This window comes from Mastigoproctus giganteus, chromosome 8 (genome assembly GCF_048544385.1).
Source record: "Mastigoproctus giganteus isolate SK-2022 chromosome 8, ASM4854438v1, whole genome shotgun sequence".
Lineage (NCBI taxonomy): Eukaryota > Metazoa > Arthropoda > Arachnida > Uropygi > Thelyphonidae > Mastigoproctus > Mastigoproctus giganteus.
Window position 1 is genome coordinate 138,755,884 of NC_143582.1, and position 15,651 is coordinate 138,771,534.

The window sequence follows — 15,651 nt, forward strand, 5'->3', positions numbered from 1 at the left end:
GGTACTCTTTTTTGTGACTGATCTTCTATCCATATTACCAGAGCCTTTTCCATTTTTTCCTTGACAATATCTCTTGTATATGATGATGAATTAACACTTACTTTTGTTCCAGAACATACCGACTTCCTAATTGCAGCTTCATTTTTCTTAATAGTTCTTACGGTAGCTTCATGTACACCAAAATGCTTTCCTACAGACGTAGTCCAGTTGCAAGACGATCTAAAATTTGAATTTTAAGTTCCAAAGAAATCGCTTTCCTTTTCATTTTGGCAATAGGCGAATTATTCGACATTATATAAGGGCTAACGAAAAATATCTCAGTTATAATTAATAAAAAAAGGTATGAAAAATTTGTAAACTTACAATTTATTGACTATCGGCAAAATTAATAAATTTATATGTGCAGAAATTTCACTGAAGATTCTTTCACTTTGAAATAGAGCTTACTACTAAATGTCTTCCGAAGATACAATGTACGAATACCGTAGATGTGCACCAAATTCAATAAAAACGTTGATGATTCATAGATACCTAGACGTATACATTGGTAAACAAAAGCATGCGTTTTAAAATGCACCCACTAGCTGTTATCCAATCTATTGATGCGTGTAATATAGAAATGATACTAATATGCCACAAATAAAAAAAATTTCGTAGAATTTGGGCAAAAAAAAATTCATAGAAATCGTGTTAAATCAAAATGACTCGCGTAAAAAGAGAATCAAATATTTATTTTGAATTCGTGTTAAATCAAATTCGTGTAAAAAAAGTTCGTGCAAAAACAGAATTAGGTGTATTTTGCATTTATCAATGTTAAACTTCAGTTGCCTCCTCTCAGCCCATCTGCTCAACTTTTCTAGATCCTGTTGCAGTAGTAAACTGTCATTAACAATCCTACCAACTTTCGTATCGTCTACTAACTTGGACTTGATATACCTTTGATAAATTTGAAAGCCTGATATACCTTTGATAAATACAGAAAACAACAATGGGCGCATTGTTGGACCACTGGGGTACTCCATTAATAACATTAGAGCAGTGTTCATTGATTACCACTCAACCATACTTTTATCCATTGTAGCAACTTGTCCTTAATGCTATATTGCTCCAATTTGTACAGTAGTGTTCCATGTGCAATAGAATCAAAAGCTTTCCTAAAATCCAAGTATATGACATCAAAATTATTTTTTGCATCCAGTTCCTTTGTGACCACATCATAGTATCCAATCAAATTGGTCAGACAAGACTTTCCCTTAACAAACTATGCTGTGTTTGAACTATAATTGCAGTTTTGTTTAGATGATCCTGCTATGCTTTTTTAACCAGTAACTCCATTATTTTCTCCGCAACAGGAGTTAAACTAACAGGTCTGTGATTACTCATTTTCCCATCTCCAGCCTGTGGGGAACTTCCCTGAATCCAAGGATGCCCTCATATTCATGGCTAAGGGACAGCTTACTTTCTTTGCTGCCTCTAATATAACTGGATGGATCCTATCCACCTCAGATGCCTTCCTTATGTTTAACTTCAGCAATTTCTCCTCCACTTTGCTCTCAGTTATTGCAAAATCATTTAGTTCCCTGTCAGAGTTTGATAAACTTCCGGAATTGCCCTCCCTGAATAACTCCTCATGTGTGAATGTAGATGCAAAATACTCATTTAGTTTGTCAGCTAAATTTACTATTCTATGCAAATATAAATATAAAAATTTACTACTCTATGCAAATATAAATTTACTATTATATATAAAGCTAGAAGTAGAAATAACATAACTAATCTGTATAATGCTCTAACTAAAAACCAATTGCTCCTAATTCAAAGTGTGTGTGTGTGTGTGTGTGTGTGTGTGTGTGTGTGTGTGTGTGTGTGTGTGTGTGTGTGTGTGTGTGTGTGTGTGTGTGTGTGTGTGTGTGTGTTAGGACACAGCCAATACCATGTTATATAAGTGTATTATACGTAACCTTACACACATATCATGTTATATATGTAAGATGACAATGCAACCATATTTATGAACGATGACAAAGCATATCTATATATGTGTGTGTGCATACATATGTATTCAGTGCCATTATGCAAAAATGTGTGAAGGTGGAAATGTAATTATATACCATGCCAAATGTGTAACAGAGCAGTTTGATGAATACAAGAACTTCAAGAAGTTGCTCTTGCCAGCCAGATCCCCAGATCTCAATTAACTGAGCACAGTGAGATGGAAAGGGACTGAAAAGGCTTATTCTTGGCATAATTCTCTGTCCAGAACTGAGATCTGGTTACACAAGAAATCTAACATTCATCATATTACTTATCAACACCTTGCTGACTCTTCACAATGCCACTTGGAACAGCATTTCAAGAAAAGTTATCAAACATGCTATTATAGACATGCTCTTTGGCAAAGGATGCAAAGAAAAACAGCAAAGAGTTGTTTACTTATGCAAACTCTAAATGAATCAGATTGGTCCACTTAACACTGATGGTTTGACTATTGATGATCCTGCTCAAGTAGCTGATAAACTGAATGAGTACTTTGCATCTACATTCACACATGAGAAGTTATTCAAGGAGGGGAATGCCAGAAGTTTATCAAACTATAACAGGGAGCTAAGTGATTTTATAATAACTGAGAACAAAGTGGAGGAGAAATTGTTGAAGTTAAACATAAAAAAAGGCACCTGGGGCAGATGGAATCTATCCAGTTATAATAAAGGAGGCAGAAAGGTAATTAAGCAAGCAAACCCTTAGCCATAATTATGAGAGCACCCTTAGAGTCAGGGGAGGTCCCCATACACTGGAGATGTGCAAATGTATTCCCAATTCACAGAGGTTCAAAGGGTGACACAAATACTTATAGACCTATTAGTTTAACTTCTGTTCCAGGGAAAATAATGGAGTCACTGATTAAACAGGCGATACAGGATCACCTAGACAAGACAGCAACAATAGCTCAGACACAGCATGGGTTTGTTAAGGGGAAGTCTTGTCTGACCAATTTGATTAGATACTACGATGTGGTCACAAAGGAACTGGATGCAAAAAAATAATTTTAATATCATATACTTGGATTTCAGGAAAGCTTCTGATACTGTTTCACATGGAAGATAGCTGTACAAATTGGAGCAGTATGGCATTAAGGGCAAGTTACTGCAATGGATAAAGGGATGGTTGAGTGGGAGAAGGCAGAGTATGGTAATAAATGAACACTGCTCTACGTGGACTAATGTTATTAGCGGAGTTCCCCAGGGTTCAGTGCTGGACCCATTGTTGTTTTGTGTATTTATCAATGATACTGATGAAGGTATATCAGGCTTAATGTCCAAGTTTGCAGGGTTGTTAATAACAGTAAAGACAGTATGCTACTGCAATAGGATTTAAGTTAGGCAGATGAACTGAGAAGTGGCAACTGAAGTTTAACATTGATAAATGCTAAGTACTCCATATGGGTAGCAGTAACCCAAGAGAAATGTACCGACTGTGTGGTATTACATTCAGGGAGTGGAGATTGAAAAAGACCTGGGGGGGTAATTGTGCAGTCAGATATGAAGTTCTCTGAGCAGTGCAGATGGGCTGCCAGAGCAGCTCATGGAGTTGATTATACCTTTGTATAAGGCAATGGTCAGGCCACACCTTGAGTATTGTATACAGATCTGGAGGCTTCATTTTAGGAAGGATGTAGAGTTGCCAGAACGAGTACAGAAAAGGGCAACAAGATTGGTGAGAGGAACAAAGGGGTGTGCTTACGAAGAAAGGCTTAAGTTCTGCAAGTTGCAGCATTTGAAGACTAGGCACCTGCGAGATGATCTGATCGAGGTGTATAAGGCCTGAATGGTTTGAGCAAGGCCAATGCTGGTGGGATACTTCCACTTGCTCAGATTAAGAACCTCATAGGGCATAGATTCAAATAGAGGAAAGACAGTTGTAGAATAGCTGTGTGGAAGTTTGCCTTTAGCCAGCGGGTAGTTGACTGCTGGAATAGACTTCCATCTGTTGTTGTGGAAGCTGATAGCTTAAATAAATTTAAGGTTGAACTAGACAACCATTTGGAGTGACCGGATGGGTGAAATAGGAAAAGTTTTTTTTTTTTTTGGCTAATGCTGTATAAGCTTGCTTTTTTGCATCATATGCCTCAACTAATGCTAATGCTAATAATATAAGCATAAACATGCATGCATAATGGATGGGTATATCTTTTATTTATTTATTTTTTTCCTAGCAGCATTAATAAAAGTTGAAAGTAATGTGAAGAAAACAACATTTTTAAATATTTCAATTATTCATTAAAAAAAATTGCATTAAATAAGCGTTGCAGTCTATTGGTCATCAATATATACTCCAACCATAATTAAAAAATAACATAGAAAATATATGTCAAATAGAGTGGTGTCAAAGAAAATGAAATGAAAATAACGATGAAAATGTATGTATAGCAAATACAGTGCTTCCTGCAGAGGACACCACTGTATTTGCTACAACTTTGAGTGTTGCCACCACCACCACTAGGTTTAAACAAAAAAAAATAACTGGAGTTTTCAATAGCAAAAAACAGTAAAAAGCAATAAGCAGATATTTACCTAGTAAAATGTTAATCAAAATAATTATATGGCTGCTTATTCTTATTTTTTAATTTTTCAAAATGTCATGAACTTTTTAAAATTTAAATAGTCATAATTTCATAAAATTCATAATCAGTCACATTTATTTCACTTAATTTTTCTTATTTTTAAGCTTAAAATATGTCCCAAAATTTTGTTCTTCACTTTTGAAACACTTCACTTCAGAAATACCCAAAGGGCTAAGTAGATTAGAGTATAAATGGAATGCTAACCACATCAGGTGTATGCACAATGGAAAAAATAAATAGGTCCCTGTAAAATATAAGGTAAATTAAAATAAAATTAAATAATAATACAAATAGTACTTAATACTATTGATCCAATGATTTTAACTTAAAGATAAGTTAAAGATAAGTTATGATTTATCAATGATTTTAACTTAAAGATAAGTTAAAATCATTGATAAATCATAAGTTAAAATCAACTTAAAGATAAATTAAAATCACTGGATCTATACAGTAGCATTAAGTACTATATGTATTTTTAATTTAATTTCATTTTAATTTACCTTATATTTTACAGGTACCTATTTATTTTTCCATTGTTGTGTGTGTGTACACATATATAAATACTACATATATAAATACTACATATATATATATATATATATATACATACTGTGGATATTCGTGTATATATACTCATATATCCATATCTAAATATATATATACACACACAATTATATGGGGGGGTACGTTTTAAGTGGTATCTGTGTCGTGATTTTATGTGCGTTGTTAAATTGTATTTAATTTAATACACAATAAGTTACAGTTGGCAATGATAAAACTACTATGTACAGTTTTCAAAACACCATTGTCATGACAACACTAATGCAAAACTTCGTAACCATTAAGAAATATACACAATTACTGCAACAACCACATGCTACAATTAACTTCTCACTAAATTATATATGAAGACATAGCCGCTAACATAAACAATTCTAGTTGTTTATTGTACGTATTTTATTATTATTTTTTTAAAAGGTGAAACATCAATAAGAAAAATAAATATCTTAGGTATATATATAAATATCCTCTACATATATATATATATATATATATATATATAGACATATATATAAACACACACACACACACACACACTCTCTCTCTCTCCCTCAGTCCCTCTTAATTATTTAAATATATGTATTAAAAACATATAAAAGCAAACAACTGCTTTTGAAATACAGCTAATTATTAGGCGTTATCAAGTCGAGTGATTCCTGGTTTACTTCAGTGGGGTCTGTAACCTCTGTTAGGCTTTCTTTCATTTTCCTAGTCCTAACATTTATCAAGTGACATAATGAAATTAAAACAAAACACCTTGTATTAACAAAAAAGAATACATTAAAACCACCTCTCGTATAAACAAGCTAAAAAGAAAATGCTTACAAGGAAAGTTACCTTTTTCTTTTTCTTTTCTTTTTTTCACTTTTTCATTTCTTTAAGATTTAAGTATTTCTCAGAAAAGCGTACATCACTATATAGAAATTCAAACATATACATATAGACATATATATATATAAACAACATACCATATGTCAGGACATAAGGATTCTGAATACGGAGATATAATACATCGAACTGGAAGAATCAGAACAATCCTATTTTAATTGAAGAAAATTTTAACACCCAAAAAGTCAACGTTGCAACCGCCATTACTCTGACCTCATCTAGAATCCTGTGGCCACAGGAAGTAAACAACACACTCCGCGTGACAGGAAATAATAATTTCGTATTTAATGCACCATTTATGCCATAAAATTAGTTGCTAATAATTCAAATGTTCTCTGTAGTAGCTAAAATTGTACTACACTTGTCAATCTGCAATCCAAAGTCGTGATTATATTATTTTCACTTTTCCTGTTTTCAAGGCAATGCGAAAAATATCAGACGCAAAGAAAACACTTTGATTCAGCGCTAACAAGTGATAGGTGGCACTAGAGTTAAATATTGAACTTCAGCACAGCAGTTGCAAAGAGCGCCGTCTAGAAGTTTAAAAGTAGCATTCATTAATTCAGCATAGGGTGCAGCATCACATAATAATCACATAAAATCACGACGCAAGTGCGTCGTGATTTTATGTGATTAATGAACCAAGAAAATAATGTTTATCGTCACCATAAAAAGAACACCATCCTAAAAAAAGACACAAACCCCTCTACTCTGATTCCAGGAAATAGTGTTAATACGATATATGCAAATGTTGTGGCCCTTGTGCGTTACGAAGTTGGTAGGATCGCCGTCCTTCCCACACCGGGTGGAAAAGTCCTCATTTCTAGTCCCGTCAACTGAAATATTTTTATGGACCTTTTTCACACAGTGGACCGAGTCAGTCTCTGGCGAGGGTAGTCGTCGGTCTCTGGCGACGGTAGCATGTTTTTTCTTCACGGAAACTCGGGTTTTTCGTCCAGTAAAACAGAAAACGCAATTTAAAGACAGTATAAAGGGAGCAATATGCCCTTGGTCGCCGATGCTCATAAAACCCTATTATAACAGCAAATATCCTGAACTATTAATGTTTTTCTAAATTATTACATTTCTCTCTCTTCTTTTTAGAAATTCTTTAATGAATAACGCCAAATTCAACCAATGAGCATTTTTTTTTTAGAACTATAACCTAAAAATTAACTGAGACAATTGATTAGCAATCAAATTTGCCTCTTGTTGTGACAGGTACTGCTACCAAGTGCCCAAGATGGTTCTTATGTTTTTTTTATTTTTTTTATGTAAACCCCAAACACAAGAGGTATCAGAACCTATAATACTTGGTACCGTGCTTGGGTTTGGAGGTTGAGAAGACGAAACAATATATTTGTTGACATTAGACTTGAACTTCTGTAGATTGTAATTTTCAGGAAATACGTATGAAGGAAAGTTGTTCCAGAAAACGGCAGTTGAATGAATAAACGAGGAAGATGAAATGTTGGTTCTGTGAGTTTGAAGTTGGACCGTAACTGGATGTTGGCTGGTGGCGGCACGTGTTCGGACTGTTTTTAAAGAGAGAGCTGGAATTATAGAAACCAATTCTATAATTGGTTTCTATAGAGGGGGAGAAGACAGAGAGTGGTAATCAATAGACACTGCTCATTGTGGACTAATGTTATTAGTGGAGTCCCTCAGGGCTCATTGTTGGGTCCATTATTGTTTTCTGTATTTATAAATGATATTGATGATGGTATATCAAGCTTAATATCCAAGTTGGCAGACGATACAAAGGTTGGCAGGGTTGTCAAGGACACTACTGACACTATGCTGCTGCAACAGCATCTGAAAAGGTTGAGCAGATGGTCTGAGAGGTGGCAAATGAAGTTTAACATTGACAAATGTAAAGTACTACACATGGGAAACAGCAACCCCAGAGCAACGTATCAACTCTGTGGTACTACACTGACAGTGGTAGAGAATGAAAGGGACTTGGGGGTGGTTGTGCAGGCAGATATGAAGTTCTCTGAGCAGTGCAGACGGGCTGCAAGAGTAGCTCATGGAGTATTGTCAATGATATACAGGAATTTTTCCAGCAGGGATAAAGAGCTGATTATTCCCTTGTATAAGGCAATGGTCAGGCCACACCTAGAGTACTGTATACAGCTCTGGAGGCCTCATTTCAAGAAGGATGTACAGCTGCTGGAACGAGTGCAGAGAAGGGCAACAAGATTAGTGAATGGAACAAAGGGGTGCTCTTACGAAGAAAGGCTTAAGTTTTGCAAATTACAGTGTCTGGAGAGTAGGCACCAGTGAGGTGATCTGATAGACGTGTATAAAGCCTTGAATGGTTTGAGCATGCTCAATGCTGATGGGATTCTTCCTCTAGCTCAGAATAATCACCTGAGAGGGCATAAATTCAAATTGAGGAAAGACAGATGTAGGATAGACATGCGGAAATTTGCCTTTAGCCAGCGGGTGGTTGGTTGGTGGAACAGACTTCCATCCCTTGTCGTGGAGGTTGATAGCCTAAATAAGTTTAAGGCTCAGCTGGACAGGTATTTTGAACGAACAGAGGGGTGAAGTGGAAGTGGTTTTTTTTTTTTTTTTTGGCTGATGCTGCATAAGCTTGCTTTCTTCCATCAAATCCCTCTACTAATGCTAATTCAGAACAACAGTCCCCATAAAAGTATCTATAGAAGAGGCATGCAGCAGAAACAGTGCTTCTATGAGAAAGCGAGTGGAGAGACTCTGTTAGAGATGAATCATCAATTAACATAACTGCCCTCTTCTGAATGGAATCAAGAAGGTTGAGAGAGGTTTTGGGGGCACCACCCCAGATGTCGGAACAATATTCCATGGTAGGGCGGATTTGCGATTTATACAGAGTGAGCAGCTGTTTGGAAGAAAAGTAACCCTAAGAGCGAAAGAGAAAGCCCAAGTTTTTGAGATGCAGAGGAAGCAATATTTGTAATGTGCTTGTGCCAAGAGAGATTGGAAGTCATGGTAATCCCCAAAAGAGATATATCATTTTGCTTAGAAATCGAAGTGTCAGTAAGGATAAGCATAGGAGCAGAAGAATCCTTTTTGCGAAATATAAGACAAGACTGAGTTTCGGAAGGGTTGAAATGGACTAAGTTGTCTTTGCCGACACTGGAGAATTACCTGAAGATCGGCATTCAAGGAATTGGTAGCAGATTTTCGAGAAGTTGATACTGATTGAGCTTCAACTTCTCAAATTCCATTTGATTGAGCTTCAACTTCTCAAATTCCATTTGAGGTTTCTCAAAATGGAAAGTGGAATGCAATGGGCTATCATCGGCAAAACTATGGATAGGATTTCCCGTCAATGGAAGAAGGTCATTAATATACAAGGGGAAAAGAGTGGGGGAAAGACATGAACCTTGGGGGACACCGGCATTAGTGGAGAAGTCAGAAGACAGAAAACCATCCACCATCACCCTCAGTGAGCGATCAGAGATAAAACTGGATAACCAATTACTAAAAACAGTTGTCAAACCATAAGATGGAAGCTTGTTTAGAAGACCTTTATGCCAAACACGATCGAAAGCCTTTGAGATGTCAAGAGCAACTACTTGTGTTTCACCGAACCTTTCCATTGAATTAGTCCATAAATGGGTAACAAAAGCCAGAATATGGACAGTGACGAAATCCATACTGGCAATCGTTGATCAGACGGAAGGTTTCTAGGTAGTTTAAGAGTTGGCGGTTAATTTATTTCTCCATTACTTTAGAAAGAGTAGAAGTAATTGCAATGGAACGATAATTGGATTGGAGGGATTTGTCACTCTTTTTAGGAACTGCCTGGATATGAGCAAATTTCCAAGCAGAAGGAAAAACACCTTTGGAATAAGAAAGTGAAAAAAGGCGGCACAGAATAGGAATGAGTTCAGGAGCAGAGGTTTTGAGAACAAGTGGAGAAATACCATCGGGACCTGGAGCTTTCTTAGCATCACGATTCATCAAAATCCTTCTGACATCCTCTTGACAGAAGACCACAGGAAGCATTGAAGGGAGCATGTTGGGAATGGTGGGAGGTGTTTTACCAAGATCATTAATACAGGAGTTGGAGGAAAAATGGGATGCTCGCAAGTCAGCTTTATCCTTGGCTGATGTGACAATAGAACGAACAGGTTTGGACAGATGTGACAGCAGAGATGGGCAAAAGTTGCGACCAATAGCTTTGGCAAGCAACCAGAATGCTCGACTACCATTAGGGCAAGAAGCAAGTTTTCTACTCTTGGCCTGTACAAACTCTAGTTTGGACTGATTAATAACTGCTTTACCATTGTTGCGAGCTTTTGTGTAGGCAGAAAATGAAACAGAAGAATTAGAAACAAGCCAATTACAATATGCAATATTCTTCTCTTGAACAGCCTTAGCACATTTATTGGAAAACCAAGGTTTAGATAAAGGATGAGATTTTAAAGCGGAGTGTGGGATAAAGGATTCCATTCCTGCAAGAATAATTTCACTAACACGATCTGAGCAAACGATGACATCAGAAGCTTGAAAACAGTAATCCGACCAAGGAAAAAAAGAAAATAAATCTCGCAGGTCATCCCAGTTTGCATTCTTGTAATGCCAAACAATATGAGGTTGGGAATAGCCATGAGATAAAGGCTCAATTGGAGAAGAGACAATCACCAAGTTGTGATCTGAAGTGCCTAAAGGACCTCTCACTTCGACCGTGTACTTAGAAGGGCTGTTTGTGAGAAAAAGATCAAGTGTATTGGCTGTATGGTTAGGATTGTCCAGTATTCTTGTAGTTAAATGAACAATATGTGCAAGGTCATTAGTAATTGCAAAAGCCTCAGCATCACGACCAGCTGGGTTGGTGTGACTATAAAACGGAATCCACTGGAGTTGTCAACGTTGAAATCACCAAAGTTGGACTGGAGAAGGTCAATTTCCAAAGAGAGGAAGTCAAAGAGCTCCAAGTGATTAGTGCAGTAGGGAGAACGGTAGAGACAACAGATGAATTTAACACAATGAGGTAGAGAGATTTTAAGCCAGAGAAGATCAAAAAGAGGAGATTCCAAATTGCCAAGTCTCTGACAGGGAATATCAGAACGGACATATGCACAAGTACCACCTTTGAGGCGAAAGGAATCATACAGCGAATAATTTGGGCATCTGAGATGAGCAGTAGTTGAATTAACCATTGTTTGGCAGACTGCAAGTGGAAATGGACATCGTTGCGATTAGAATTGAGACCACATATATTTGTGAAATGAATTAGGAAGTGCTTGGGAGGTTTAGATCTTTACACAGATAAGCTTGCTCTATTAGTTTGGCAATTCATGGTGTATTCAATAGTAAGAAAAAGTGGGTGGGACATGCTGTATGAAGTAATGAAATTTTTGGATATGGTGTACACATGGTAATAATATACCCAGATCCTTGACATAACGTGGCCTCGACAATGCTCCCCGCATACACACTACTCGGACTCCCTCTAGTCACTATCTGGCAGAGTCGACGTAGCAATATTATACACTAGCTGATCCGCAAGCCTCCTAGAGAGTTACCAATAGGTTCGGTCCGGTGTACTAACTAGGGGCCGGCCTGCGAACACCGTTTTAGAGCTGTACCCTCGAAATGTAAGGAACATTGGATCTCGCCACAACGTTCATCATAACCTCAAAAGTCATCAATCATACTGCATGATGGAAGAGATAGGGAAGGGTTGACTGGAACTTAGCTCTAGAGACTAAACATGGGTTCCACCACTTCAAGCCTCCATAAGCAAAGTGGTGGTATTGCACCAGTTGATAAGAGTCATCTACCACCTAGTAACACCATGTCTTGTGTTACTGTGGTTGGGCTGCTCTCTGACTATCCTACAGGCGTTCAGGACTGCGACTTTCTAGAAATTCCTTATATATGTTCGCTGAAAGATCTATTACCGCTAGGCTGTCTTTAGTACCATATCGGTGGTTGACACATTGATCGGGATGATCGTCGCTTGTCCTGAATATCCGGCAATCGTTCCAACAACTTGATATGTAGTCTCGACCTGTATATTTTCATATTAGTCTCTAGTTTAGTTATTTCATTGCATGTCTGCAGGGTGGACGTAATAATTTCGATGCTCCACTTCATGCATTGAAGTTGTGTTACTTCCTGGGGTGTTTTTTTTTTTTTTTTTTTTTCATTCTTTATGAAAACTCCAAAGACGACAGCTATTAGAACCTATAGTACTTAGTACCGTGCTTGGGTTGGAGATTGAGAAGACCGAAAAGAAATTTGTTGACATTAGACTTGAACTTCTGTAGACTGTAATTTTCAGGAAATAGGTATGAAGGAAGGTTGTTCCAGAAAACGGCAGTTGAATGAATAAACGAGGAAGATGAAAAGTTGGTTCTGTGAGTTTGAAGTTGGACAGCTAATGAATGTTGGCTGGTGGCTGCACGAGTTCGGACTGTTTTGCTGCCCTCTTCTGAATGGAATCTAGAAGCCTTAGAGAGGTACAGGGGGCACCGCCCCAGATGTGGGAACAATATTCCATGGTAGAGCGGATTGGCTATTTGTACAGAGTGAACAGCTGTTTGGAAGAAAAGTAATCGCAGGGAGCGAAAGAGAAAACCAAGTTTTTTAGATGCAGAGGAAGCAATATTTGTAATGTGCTTATGCCAAGAGAGATTAGAAGTCAAGGTAATCCCCGAAAGAGATATATCAATTTGCCTAGAAATCGGAGTGTCACCAAAGATAAACATGAGAGCAGAATACGTTTTGTGAAATATAACACAGGACCGAGTTTTAGAAGGATTGAAATCAACTAAGTTGTCTTTGCCCCACTGGAAAATTACGTGAAGATCGGCTTTAAGGAATTGGTAGCGGATATTCGAGAGAAGTTGAACCTGATTGACCAGGGCAAGGTTTCTCAAACTGGAAAGTGTAATGCAATATGTTATCATCGGCAAAAATATGGATAGGATTTCCAGTTAATGGAAGGTCATTAATATACAAGAGAAAAAGAGTGGGGGAAAGAACTGAACCTTGGGGGACACTGGCATTAGTGGAGAAGTTAGAAGACAGAGAGCCATCTACCATCACCCTCAGTGAGCGATCAGAGAGAAAACTGGATAACCAATTACAAAAAACAGTTGTCAAACCGTAAGATGTTAGCTTGTTTAGGACACTTTTATGCCAAACGCGATCGAAAGCCTTTGAGATGTCAAGAGCAACTGCTTGTGTTTCGCCGAACTTTTCCATTGAATTTGTCCATAAATGGGTAACATAAGCCAGTGGATCGACACTGACGGAATCCATTATGGCGATCACTGATCAGACGGAAGGTTTCTAGGTAGTTTAAGAGTTGGCAGTTGATTGATTTCTCCATTACTTTAGAAAGAGTAGAAGTAATTGCAATGGGGCGATAATTGGATTGGAAGGATATGTCACCCTATTTAGGAACTGGCTGGATATGAGCAAATTTCCAAGCAGAAGCAAAAACACCTTTGGAATAAGAAAGTGAAAATAGGCGGCAAAGAACAGGAGTAAGTTCAGCAGCATAGGTTTTGAGAACAAATGGAGAAATACCATCAGGACCTGGAGCTTTCTTGGCATCAAGATTCGTCAAAATCCTTCTGACATCCTTTTGACGGAAGACCACAGGAAGCATTGAATGGAACATGTTGGGAATGGTGGGAGGTGTTTTACCAAGATCATTAATACAGGAGTTGGAAGGAAAATGGGATGCTAGCAGGTCAGCTTTATCCTTGGCTGAAGTGACAACACAACCAACTGGTTTTGCAGAGGTGGGAGCAAAGATGGGCAAAAATTGCGGCCAACAGCTTTGGCAAGAAACCAGAATGATCGGCTACCGTTACGGCAAGAAGCAAGTTTTCTACTCTTAGCCTGTTCAAAAGTGTGCAGTTGCAGAGGAGAATGGGATGGATGGTCGTATCTTTCCCTTGTGGTAGCCATACAAAGGACAGTGCCACCTCCACTGTCTTTCTCAGGAGCCTGTTTCAGACGTTTCGAACCGACCCCCCTCTTCCTAAGGCCTGAATGCGAGTGACTTTATCTAGCGCCACACTCGATGCAGAATGATTATGGCTTCTCTTCAACATCATCATCCATCTAGGGAGGTAGACCAGTTTAGCTTTGGCTTACGTCCAGTAGTAGTGTTAGGTTTCTGTAGTGACACCAGATGGCGCCACTATCTTCCTTGATCATCGCTTGATTTTGGCGGGAGGTAAGGCCGCTGAATGAGTTTCACAATGGTTTTATTTTTTTATTTATTTATTTTTTTGCATATTATATTTATTATAATATAAATAATAGACTAATATAATAATATAAATATAAATATAATAATATAAATTTATTGCTATTTATAATTTATAAATAGCAATAATTTATTACTATTGCTAATATTACACTGGTTTCCCAGAGTGATGGAGAGACGCGTTCGCTTCTACCAAAGAGGGACTAAAAAATCCAGTTCCATCAGGTTGGTAATCCACTGTCGTAACCACTAGGCAATCGCATCCCTTTATTGATATTAGCAGTAGTAGCAGCAGCAGCAGCAATTGTGGAAAATGATGAAAGAAATCAAAATTATACAGCACAACAAAAAAAAAAAAAAAAAAACACACCACCATTTCTCCTATGCATCCCTTCTAACCGTGCACCTAGTTCTTCCTTAATTGTGTTAAAACAAAGCACCTCTAAAAAAATCAGATAGGAGTTTATTTCAATAATAAACCATCCTATGGATGAAGGTAAATTTGCACACATCATCCTGCAACCATCCTTCCTCAATTTAAATTTATACCACCACAAATGTGTAGTCTGAGAAAGAAGAAGGCTTCCAATAGCATTAAGCTTCCTCAACCATTCAAGGTTTTAAACACCTTAATCAGATCTTGCCAGTCGCTTCAATTTGCAAAACTGAAGCAATTCGGGGTAACAACACCATTTTTATCCTTTCACCGATGTGGTTTATTTTCTCTATAACTGTTCCAAAAGATACACATACTTCCTAAAATGAGGCTTCTCGATGTAGTACTAAACACACATTGCATAATACAGTGGGATACCTACCTGCTGATTCCTGATGGCAAAATTTCTATATAACATTGACAAAACCTTCATGAGTTGTTCTGGCAGACTGTTTGCACTGCTCAGAGTGCTTCACTTCTCACTGTACAATTACCTCCCACCCAAAGACATTTTCATTCTCAATTGTCATGACTGGGATAACACAACTGAAATGTTAATCTGCGATTACTGCTACCCATATGAAGTACCTTGTATTTGTCAAAGCAATGTAATTCAATTGCCACTTCTTAGCCCATCTCCCTAATTTTTCTAGATCTCGTTGCATTGGCTTACCCGGATTACTTGTCATTAAACATCCTGGTAAACTTCAGAACATATGCAAACTTAGGCATTAAGACTGAAATACCTTCAACAATATCATGAAAATGATTAATGACAAGCGCTAAACCCTTGTACTCCTCGAATACCATTAGTACAAAAGGAGCAGTGCCTGGGGATAAATACTCTCGCTCTCTTCGCCCATTCAACCATCCCGTTTTCCATGGCTGTGACTTGAACTTAATGCCACACTGCTCCAA

General features: G+C 37.6%; 1 protein-coding gene across 5 annotated transcripts in view; it reads right to left on the reverse strand.

The window, feature by feature from the left end:
- LOC150081850 (wings apart-like protein homolog) overlaps positions 1–6,431 on the reverse strand; it is a 287,626-nt gene extending 281,195 nt beyond the window's left edge. For all 5 annotated transcript variants that reach the window (XM_090378945.1, XM_090378944.1, XM_090378942.1 and 2 more), the window contains exon 1: positions 6,151–6,431. The gene's annotated coding sequence lies outside the window, so the exon portion shown is untranslated. The remainder of the gene's footprint in view (positions 1–6,150) is intronic.
- Between the last annotated feature and the right edge of the window lie 9,220 nt (positions 6,432–15,651).